This window comes from Arvicanthis niloticus, chromosome 2 (genome assembly GCF_011762505.2).
Source record: "Arvicanthis niloticus isolate mArvNil1 chromosome 2, mArvNil1.pat.X, whole genome shotgun sequence".
NCBI classification, from domain to species: Eukaryota; Metazoa; Chordata; class Mammalia; order Rodentia; family Muridae; genus Arvicanthis; species Arvicanthis niloticus.
In genome coordinates, this window is record NC_047659.1 from 11,909,314 (window position 1) to 11,920,956 (window position 11,643).

Genomic DNA, 11,643 nt, shown 5'->3' on the forward strand with positions numbered 1-11,643 from the left:
TGTTGGCCATTTTTTAATATTTTTACTTCTCCAATTGAAAGCCACTACTCAGTTCTTCAAGAATCATAGAAAATAATAAAATATCCATTAGTAAACAACAGAAGAAAAAGGAGAACTGAACATGTTTGACACATGTTTTCTTCTAGTCTCTGTGTGGGTGTATCAGAATTACATAGAAGCAAGACCAAGCAAGCACCTTTCTGGAAAGACAGCCTAGATAATGAGCAGACATCTTGTCTGCTTTATAGTTACAAAAGTATGTGTACAGCCTTGTCTTAAGAAAATCACTTACTAAGAAAGGTGTATAAACACATTCACAGGCCTAGGCAAAACTGTGGCCTAGATGTCTCTTGCATGCATGAGGTCCTGGGTTTGAACCACAGCACACATGCACATAAAACATGCACAAAACAACACAACACAGTGTTTTGTTGTTGGTGTTTTGGATGGGGATTTTTGTGTCTGTTTTTGAGACAGTATCTCAAAGAGCTCTAAAACTCACTCGACAGCCAAGGCTAGCCTTTAACTCTTGTTCTTCTTGCCTCCAGAACTGAATGGCTCAGATTCCAAGTATATATGCCACATGTTAGACATGGTTGTGCACACCTTTGATTTCAGCACTTGGGAGGCAGAGGCAGGCTGATCACTGTGAGTCTGAAACCAGCCTAGTCTACAGAGTGAGTTCTAGGACAGCTAGAGCTATGGAAAAAACCTGTCTCGAAAAACTAACAAAAGAAAAAAGCACAAATATACACCACCACAACTGACTGTAAATTATGTAAATTATGTAAATACTTCTTTCAGGTAGAAATACTTAGCAGATATCAGATTCATCTTCACACTCAAAAAGATATAGGGTAGCTATATAAGAGACAGCTCAGCAGTTAAGAACACTGACTTCTCTTCCAGAGAAACCAGGTTAAATTCATACCACCAACTGTAATTCCAATTCCAGGAGATATGACATCCTCTTTTGGTATCCACAGGTAGTGTATGTGTGTGTTACACAGACACATATGCAGGCAAAATAGCCATACATATAAATCTCAAAACAATTATTATTACTATTTATTATATTATAAAGACTCCTAAAAAGTCTGTTTCTAGATGTTACTCTTTCATTACTATTATATGCGCATGTGTGATGTGTGTAGTGGTGCATATAGAAGTTAGAGGACGACCATGTGGACTTGATTCTCTCCTACCTTTACATGTCCCAGGGATGGAACTGAAGCTGTCACACTTACAAAGCAAGCAACTTTACCACCCACTGGGCTATCTTGCTATCCCTGTTAATACATTTTCTAAATAAACCTTTCCTAACTCATTCATTTACACACAAAAACCCTGAGAAATTGAGGTATCAATTTATATTGAATACTTCCTCTGGGCACTCCACTGAAGAGTCCAGAACTCGGTCCCACCCTAGGAACAAAACAGAACTGGACTATTGGAAATGTTTTTATAAAGTCGTAAGGATGATGGTACTCATTTTTAATCCTAGCACTCAGGAGGCAGAGGTGGGAGGATCTCTTCTAAGTTCTAAGTTCAAGGCCAGCCTGAGCTAAAGAGCAAGTTCCACAACAGCCAAGGATACATAGTGAGACCCTGTCTCAAATAATAACAATAATAATAGTTATTATTTAGTAATAGTAATAAATACTAATATACTATTATTTAAGCAATTTCCAAAATGTATTATTTCATAAAGAAATTACTAGTTCCAATGCTTTTACAATGAAAACATCTTGAAAGCAATTACTTCAGAAGTTAAGAATCATAAGAAATTCTATATAAACACTAGTTTGTGTAGTTTATATGCCACAAATACTTAACTAAAAACATTTCCAGCTGAGCAATAGTGGTACATGCCTTTAATCCCAGCACTCAAGAGGCAGAGGCAGGCGGATCTCTGAGTTTGAGGCAGCTTGGTCTACAGAGCAAGTCCCAGGTCGGCCAGGGCTACACAGAGAAACCCTGTCTCTGGGAAAAAAAAGTATATGTGAGTAAAAAACACTATTCTTCCAGAGGGATTGGATTCTATTTGCACAAGCTTAAAAAGACAAAAATTATAATTTACCCTTAAGATTCCTAGAATATGCAAACAATTCTCCCCAATATACATCTTCCCTTGAAATAATTCTAGAAAGAAATGGAAATCATGGTGCCTACCTGTAATCCCAACACTGAGGCATGATCTCAAGTTTGAGGCCAGCTTAGACTACATTTTAAAACTGTGTCTCAAAGAAAGAAAAATAGAAGCCAGGAGAGATGGCTCAGTGGTTAAGAGCACTGACTGCTTTTCTAGAGGTCCTGAGTTCAATTCCCAGCACCCACATGGTGGCTCACAACCAACTATAATTCTGATGTCCTCTTCTGGTGTGTCTAAGGACAGGTACAGTGTAATCATATATATTAAATAATTCTTTTTAAAAAAAGGAAAGAAAAATAGAAAAGATCAAAGAATAAAGTAAATGCCTTAGTAGCAAGATGTACCTGCTTCTTCTCTTAAACTTTTCTGTAAACATGAAGGGTAGTTTTTTAAATACTTATTTAGTATTTTATGCAGTTTATTTAACTATAGTTCATTACATTTAAAAAGTAACAAATTTCACAGTTAGCTACACCAACAAAAAGTTAGACTATACCTGTACAGTCTCCAAAATCCTATTGTCAGACGGTAGTTCCTTGTACAGTTGTTGTAGGTGCTGTGTGCACCAAAGGAGAGTAGCTCAGCATGCTCAGTAGAACCAGCTAGTGGACAAAGAAACGGCTGCACTGGGACAGGATCCAAGAAGGCACCAAGAGAGAAGAGCTCACTTCTTAAATCTAGAATCTAGGCCAGGCATGATGGTACCAGAACTTGAGAGGTATGGACAAGAGGATCAGGAGTTCAAAGTCACACATGCAACCCTTTTCAAACAAACAGGGGACACACAAATACAATCCCAGTACCCTTTAGAAGTTTACACATACAGTGAAATCATAAATCAGAGATGTTGGCTCCTGCTTGTAAACCCATTGTTTAAGAAGATAAGGTCTGGCCAGCCTGGTCTACAGAGTGAGTTCCAGGACAGCCAGGGCTACACAGAGAAACCCTGTCTCAAAAAACCAAAAAAAAAAAAAAGAAGAAGAAGATAAGGTCTCCCAAACTGCCATTCCAAGTCTGAGGCTCATCTGGGCTACAAAGTGAGATCCTACCTCAAAAAAATGGGGGGGACAAGGAGGACAGAAGTCCTAGAGAGATGTCTCCGTGGATAAAATGCTTGTCATGCAAGCATGAGGTCCTAAATTCTATCCCATTACCTACATAAAAAGTCTGCTGTGATGACACATGCTTGTAATCCCAGAACTAGGAAAGCAGAGACAGGAGGATCCCAGAGGCTTGTTGCCAGCCTGTCTATCCAATCAGTGAGCTCCAGGTTAAATGAGCAAACTTATCTTGAAGCATAAAATAGAAGCTGGGTGATGGTGTACACCTTTAATCCCAGCATTCGGGAGGCAGGAGCCAGTGAGTGGAATGAGTGAGTTTGAAGCCAGCTTGGTCTACAGAGAGTTCCAACACAGTGAGAACTACACAAAGAAACCCCATCTCTGGAAAAACAGAAAGAAAGAAGGTGGAAAGCAGTAAAGGAAGACACCCATCATCACTTTCTGGTTTATACATATACGGATCCCCTCACTGAAAGATGACTTTGAGAAAGCAGAAAAGATTATTATTCCATAGATTATTTATTTAAAAAGAAAAAAGAATACCTTTACAAGAAAAATCTTGTGAGACTCCTTAATCAAAAATATCTCATTAGTGAAACTGGCATCAGTGGGTGTTTCTTATGGTGCACAATGAGAGAAACTTAAAATCAGTTTAGCATGCCAGCTAAAAATGTTTGTTTAATATGAATCTGACTTAAAAGAACTCTGGGACAAATCCAACTAGAGTGGCACTCTGAGGATCAGATATAACTCAGTGGGAGAAGCCCTGGGTTCAACTCCCAGCACCTCATAGAAAATCATAAGGAAAATACAAAAGAAGAAAATGGCATTTGACAACCAAATGATGGATCTGTCATTGCACTGTAAATGTGACTGATGCTGGGTCCAGCTACATAGTAAAGCCAAGTGCCCCACATGCTATGGCTAGAGTCGGATCACGCACACTGCAAAATAAACAAGGAAAGAAAAACAGGAAACAAAACAAGGAAATGTTTTTTACTTTTTGCTGTGGGTTGGTTTTTTTGTTTGTTTGTTTGTTTTGTTTTGTTTTTTTGAGAGTCTCACTATATAGTTCTGGCTAGCCTAGGCCTCATCATGAAGATCAGACTGGCCTTAAACTCAAAAAGATCCACCAGTCTCTGCCTCCTAAGTGCTGAAACTACATCCATCGGAGGTGTGTGTGTATGTGTGATGATGATGATGGGGGGGGTGACGGTGGGGGGGGTGATTTAAGTTACAGATTTTAAAGGTCCCATCCATCAGCAGGCAATGGGGAAGAGAAAAGCTGTAGAACAACGTAACACTTGTACTCAGCTCTCCAGAACTGTTAACACCACTGCAGTCCTTCCTCATGCACATGTGCCTGCATGTTATTAGGATTACAGTGCAAGCTTCACACATGTAGGCTACTGCTCTACCATCAAGCTACATGAGCAGTCTTGCTTTAGTCTTTAGGAAAAGAAAAGATGCTGTGCAGTGGTGCTACACACCTTTGACCCCAGTACTCAGGAGGCAGAGTCAGGCATGAGCTCCAGGACAGCCAGGGCTACACAAAGAAACCCTGTATCAAAAACCAAAATCAAACAAATGTGAAGGAAGTGAAAGGAGGGGAATTCACATATACCATCACTGTTGTCACCACCTCCTATCTTTATTCCCTTACAAACATTTCAACTTCAATAAGAATTACCATAGGAAGAACTACAAATACAATCTCCAATGGCAACTGTAACAACTTATACTCTATATGTTGTTTCTAAAATTATCATTTCTGCTACATAGTCACCAGTTATTGTCAGATTAAAACTTCTTTTAATCAGCTGAGTGTAGTGGCTCATGCCTTTAATCCCAGCATGAGGGAGGCAGAAGCAAGTGGATCTGTGTAAATTGCAAGCCAACCTGGTCTGCATAGGAAGCTCCAGGCATGCCAGGGCTTCTCTATGAGACTCTCTCTCTCTCTCTCTCTCTCTCTCTCTCTCTCTCTCTCTCTCTCTCCCTCCCTCCCTCCCTCCCTCCCTCCCTCCCTCCCTCCCTCCCCCTCCCCCTCCCCCTCCCCCTCTCTCTCTCCTCTCCACACACACACACATTACCTCCATGGAAGATGTGGCACCCATTTATTTATTTCAATTTGCATTCCCTAATTTAATAATAAAACTATTATCAATATACTGTCTAGAACTTCTTTTCTTCTTTTTTGACAAAAACAATTTATATCCCTCAGCATAAAAGAGAGTAATTAAGAAAAAACAGTCCAGCTGGTGAGACTGAGACAAGTTCCAAGAAAGCCTGGATACATGGCAAGACCCTGCCTTCAAAAACAAGCAAAGGAAACCTCAGCAGAACCAAAAAGAACTTGACCTCCAGACCTCTTGCCTTTCATTTCCTGATGATGGGAAAGTTAGTACAGCCAAATCCTACATGGCATCATGTGCTAATAAGGGCTAATGCAATGCCCACATGAAAACACATGCCACAGAAGTAGTGCACGGCGTTTGTGAAGTAACTTCCTAGATAAGCCAGGCATGGTGGCACACTTATAATCCCAACTCGGAAGGCTGAGGAAGGACAGGAAGTTCAAAGTCAGCTCGGTTACATGTGAGTTCCAGGCTAGCCAGGGCTACATAGCGAGACATCTGTCTTTAAAAAAAAAAATCATCCTTGGCTACATATCAAGTTGGAAACCAGAAGGAGCTAGAGGGGGGTTGGGGGGGGGGGGGAAGGAAGGAGGGAGGGAGGGAAAGAGACAGAGACAGAGAGACAGAGAAAGACTGACTGACTCCTTTATCCATGGACCATTTACTGAGCACCTACTATGCAGCAGCCCTTATTCTAGCACAGAAATGAAGACAAGAAATGAAGACAATGTTGTCATGAAGATGGCAAGGAAGGAAGGAAGAAAAAAATTATAATATTCAATAAATATATAAATAACATAACAGCAGATGGATAGATACATGGCACAAAGAAAACAAAGGATCAGAGGACAAAGATTTGCCACTTTGAGGGCCGTCTGGATTACACAGAGAGTTCCAGACTACCCTTGGCAACTTTGTGAGACCCTGTCTCAAAATGAAAAAACCTAGAGAACTGTGTGACTTTTCACACAGCTCAGTAATAGAACACCTGTCCAGAATGCCTGTGGCCCTGAGCAGGTTGCACCCGGAAAGTACCAGAACCAGAAGAACTTGAAAGAGAATTTTAAGAAAACAATTTACCAGCTTCCCGACTCTGTATAACTGTATTATTTTTCATATATGAAAAAATAACAACTGAAGACATATTATAGTTGGGCCTGCTACTTTTCACTTAGAAAAAAATAAGGATCTCTTCCTATTTAAAACCTTCATCACCTTGATGATTTTAAGAAAACCACAATGGTGTTGGCTGTAGTGTTCTTGCAAAGCATGTGCAGAGTCATAGGTTCCAAAGGAGGGCTGGGAACGGCTCAGGTGCTGGAGTGCTTCCCACACAAACCTGAGGACCTGAGTTCAGATGCCCAGCCCCTGTGTAAAAACCCACTACAGTAACCAGGGCCTGTAATTCCTGGACGGGGAACCAAAGATGGTGGAACCTTGAGGCTTGCTGGCAAGCCAGTAGAAGATCTTATCTCAAAAACTAAGGTGGAGAGACAGGAAGACATTCAGCATGAAACTCTGGCTTCCAAAAACACATGCACACACATGTAAACACATGAACATTTACATTTGCATACAACACACAAACACAAGAAGGTAAAAGGAAAATTAGTAAACTCTAAATTTCTTTTCACAAGCTTCAGGGGTTTGAAACTGTGCCGATGCCTCAGCACAAAAATCAAAAGGCCAAAACATTCACTTCCTCTTCTTCTGTACAACATTTTGCTGATTCCCCAGTACACTAGATGAAATATCTACAGTCTTGTCTATCTTTCAAAGCTACACTGGCACCATTCATATATATATATAATTTTCTAAGTGCAGGAGTGGTGGCTTATACTACATCCCCAGCACCTGGAAGACTGAGGTAGAAGGACCACACAGCGAGTTTGAAGCCAGTTTGTGTACATAACCAGTTTTAGGTGAACAGGGCTATTCAATCCTTGATTATAAAATTCTTTTGCGTGAATATAGTCTCATTTTGTCTGGCTTTCTTTTCCTTTTTCTTTTTTTATCTTTTTCCCCCTCTCTTCTTTCTTACTGAATGATAAAATCTGGTAACTGTTAAGTCCCCTCCAAAGCTTATCTTTATTTCAGGAATTCTTAATCATTTTGTGCACAGATCTACCTCTTTGATAGTCTGGGCAAGTTTAAGGTTCCCTTCTTAAATTGCTTTTAAAACCAAACTCCTATGAGTACAAAAGAAAATTATTATACTGACATATTATGAAATGAGAAACTGACATGTATAGCAGTATCTTATTACATAAGATATAACAGAAACTAACTCAAAGAAATCCATCAATAAACAGATATTTTCAGAAGGCTCCAACTGTAAACATGACACAAAAATATCTGTAATTTCTATTGGTAGCAAACTCACAGGGATTGCTAATACTATTGTGGTTTGGTGCCTGCTTTTATAACTAAAGGCAACAGTCAGTTTCAATTACTGATTTGTAAATAAAGGTGTCATTTTACCCTCATTCTCCCTAAAGGACCAGTTACATTCTAGCTACATTCAATCCACCAAGCAACCCCGAGTTGGGAACTCTAGTTCCAAGCCCTCATCTTTTTTGCTCAAACTCAAAATTTTCATTTTATTAAGCGTAATTTAATTGAATTTTAACGTTAAAAAAAAAAAAAAAAAAACAGAGTCCTTCTCATCCCTGCCGTTCATCTGACACCTCATCTCTATTTAGAATTATCCACTGAATCCCGTTCGTTTCTGAGGTCTGCCCAGCTAGCACCCGTGACAATTCTGTCCCTCAATAAAAAGGCGACACTGAAAGAAGAGAAATGGACAGACAGACACTTCTAGACCACCACCAGCAAGTGCACGGACGCCAAGCCCGGCGCGCGTTTGCGGGTGCACGGCGTCCCCAACTCGGAGCGTCCGGCGCGTCCCTGGCGGCGCTCCCAAGCCTCCGGGGCTCGGCTGCCCACCTGCCTCGGACGTCCACAGAGGCGACCCGCGCTACTGCGCCCCTTCCCGCCGCGTCGCGCTCCCGCCCCATCCCCCATGCGCTCTGTGTCCCCGCCGCCTCAGGCGGGCCGCCGAGGCCCGCACGCCGCCACCCCTCTCGCAGGGCCCGGCCCCGCGGCTTCCCACCCGAGCGTCGCCGAGCGCGGGGCAGGCCCGGGGCCCGGGGATCCGGGCGGGGCGGCCGTCAGGCGCGGGCTACGGTGCTAGGCCAGACGGCAGGGCACGCGGCGCGGGCCGGCCGGGAACGCGCACTCACCGGTGAGGTCATGCGGAGGACGGCGCCCCGGTCCTCGCCGGACGGCCACTCGGCCTCGGAGCCGTCGCCCTCGCTGCGAACTGCCACCCAGCCGCCCAGCCGCCGCCACAGATCGCCAGTCGGTTTCCCTGCCTCCTGCGGCGGCGCTGCCCCCTCACTAGTGCGCGTGCGCGGCGCCGCGGGGGCCCCTGGGATCGGTGGTCCGGACTGCGGCCGCCCTTCCGCTCCGGGTGGCGAACCGCCCTACCCGGACCTGTCCGCCGATCCCCCGCCCTCACGTCTCCGTGTACCTGGTGCTGGAGAAGACGTGTGGGAAAAAAATGACTCCTCACTTGCTCGGAACACCATCCAATGATCTCTCTCTCTCTCTCCCTTTCACTTAAAAGCTATGCCAATTGGACGCGGTATCTTCATTTTTAGCTAATAAATCTAATTGCCCACTACTCGTTTTGTCGATTTCTATTGTAAACCATACAGTTACATTAAATAGGTTTAGGTCGATTTTGTTTTGTTTTTTAAACAAAAATGACACATGACGCGTCAAGTTAACAGAAGTGAGCAGTCATAGAAACCTTAGTTAGAACATACCTTAAAGGTCATCGGTGCAGTTCCCACCCAGGCAGGAATATCCTCCTGCACGTTCAGCCAGATGGCCTCCCCCTCTCACTTCTATTTCGGTTGTTCCCGTATCAGGCAGCTCACTACCTCTAAGAAGTGCAGTCTGCTCCTCTCTGTTGGACAGCTCTAAATGTTAGAAAGTTCCGCCTCCTGCTGAGCTGAAATCTGCTTCCCTTGTCTTCCCTCCCTTTGCTACTAGTTATACTGCCTGGAATCAAGGACAATTGGTTCCCACTTGACAGCACTTTAAAACATTGAAGACAATGAATATAGCCTCCAACACTAAAAGTCTCCTGCCCCACCCGCAATGGGGGAGGGAGGTGAAAACTCATCTTCCCAACTATTTCAAACATAAATCAGATCCCAGACAGCTTTCCACCTGTCTTCCATGCAATTTCTTTAAAAATCATCAGAATTTAACTGGCATGGTAGCTCTCACCTGTAGTCTAAACCGTTGGGAGGCTGAGACAAAAATCTCAGAATTAGACAAAAGTTTAAACTAGCCTGAGCTACTGAGGATGTCTAGACCAGCTGGAGCTATCCTTTAAGACAGTGCCTCAAAAAGGAAATATTTTTGTCAGAATTTGGTTTCTATTTGCTACGTTGTTGCAATAGCATTGTGATTAGCTAGTAAAATGTCTTTGGCACCATGTTGCCATTCAATAGAGTCTGAAAGTGAGTTCAATTAAAGATTATCAGTCTGGTCTGTTACATCGTACAAAGAACCAACCAGATGAAAAAGCAAGTGGATACAATTTACAATCTAAAGTGGAAAGTAACTCCCATAGATTGAAGATTGCAACAATAAACTAAATTACAAAGTGCTATGAAGAATTACAAAGTGTTATGAGATTGCCCAGAAAGAGACCATATTGAATTAAGAAATCAAGACCTAGTCTGAGTTTGGTGGCCCATGACTTTAATCCTAGCAGGTGGAAGACAAAATCAGACCAATCTCTGAGTTCCAGGATAACCAGGGTTATACAGAGAGACCCTGTTACAAATGACCTAAGAAAAAAAAGAAAGAAGAAAGAAAAGAAAAAGAGATTTGGCTGCAACTGGATTTCAAGATAGGAGATGAGTCAAGACCCCAGCACTCAAAAGGCAGAGGCAGGTGGATCTCTGAGTTCAAGGGTGGCCTAGTCTACAGAGAGAGATCCAGGACAGTGCTACACAGAGAAACCTTGTCTAAAAAAAGAAAAAAGAAAAAGAAAAAAATCTAGAGAGAGAGAGAGAGAGAGAGAGAGAGAGAGAGAGAGAGAGAGAGAGAGAGAGAGAGAGAGATTTGTAGGTTGCATAAGGGAAAACCCCAGCTTGTACAGAAGATTGTGTCCAAAGGCTCTAAAGCACAAAAGTAGAAGGTAGAAGAAAGGTTTTCAAAGACACAAAAGGAAACCTTCAGGTAAAGGCATTTGCCACCAAACTTAACTGCAACAGTTTGACCACAAACACCCCACATAGCGGAGGAAGGAAAAATGACTCGTGCAATGTCTTCTGACCACCACTGTGACAAAACTTTGCCCCCCATAAACAAATAAATTGTGTGAATGTGTGTAATTACAAAATGGAATATACATAAATAAAAGGAAAGAGAAAGGTTCTAAAGGATCTAAGAGTTCTGAAGGAGGTAGACTGCGCTTTGTAAGTACAAAGAGGACAGGAATGTTCAGTTCACGGGCCTGAGCCCTGTTCTGTCACCTACAAATGGAGTGTCTGAGCTACACAGACACCTTTTTATCTTCCCATTCAGCACTCCCAAAGAATGTAACATTCTTACCAGAACCCTGGATCACAACAACAGTGATTCTTGTTACAGTAGTCTGTGGAGTGCACACTTTACATGTGGGAGGGCAAACTCTGATCAAAATTAATAAATTTGGAAAAATGATCAGAATTTAATAAATAGTGCTGCTCTATAGGAACAGCAACTGTGCTCTTTCTAGAATTTGTCATAGTGATTTTTTTTTTTTTTTTTTTTTTTTTTTTTTTTTTTTTTTTTTTTTTTTTTTTTGCTGTTGTCTGGGTGTGGTGGTTTACACCTGGAATGGCAGCATTTGGGACACGGAAATGGGAAAACGGAGAGTTTGAAGCCAGCATGGGATATCTGAGACTCTGTTTCAAGAATAAAGAAATAAAATCAATGAATTCTATCCAAAGACATTCTTTTGATACACAACTCAGCCAACCATGATGTACAAGCATGTACAATTATTTGGCACAGTCACCAATTCTTGTTGAATCATGCTAGACATGGTGGTACATACAGGTAATGTCAGTGCTTAGGAGGCTGCGACAGGAGAATCACAATTTGACATCTGCATAGCCTGGAGAGCAAGACCTTGTCTCAACTGACCGCAGCAGTGCCAGTTCATACTGGATCTTCATGAAAGTTCAGCTATGCTGACTTCCCGATTCTGTGCTGCCCATTAACGTTC

At 42.3% G+C, this 11,643-nt stretch overlaps 1 protein-coding gene across 9 annotated transcripts in view; it reads right to left on the reverse strand.

The window, feature by feature from the left end:
• The window catches only part of Gapvd1 (GTPase activating protein and VPS9 domains 1), a 76,754-nt gene extending 67,558 nt beyond the window's left edge, over window positions 1-9,196 (reverse strand). For 4 of the 9 annotated variants that reach the window (XM_034493977.2, XM_034493978.2, XM_034493974.2 and 1 more), the window contains exon 1: window positions 8,591-8,754. The gene's annotated coding sequence lies outside the window, so the exon portion shown is untranslated. Of the gene's footprint in view, window positions 1-8,590; window positions 8,755-9,178 lie in introns of those variants that run through there. The other 5 variants (XM_034493979.2, XM_034493976.2, XM_076928567.1 and 2 more) reach the window with 3 other exon arrangements.
• Window positions 9,197-11,643: the final 2,447 nt, after the last annotated feature.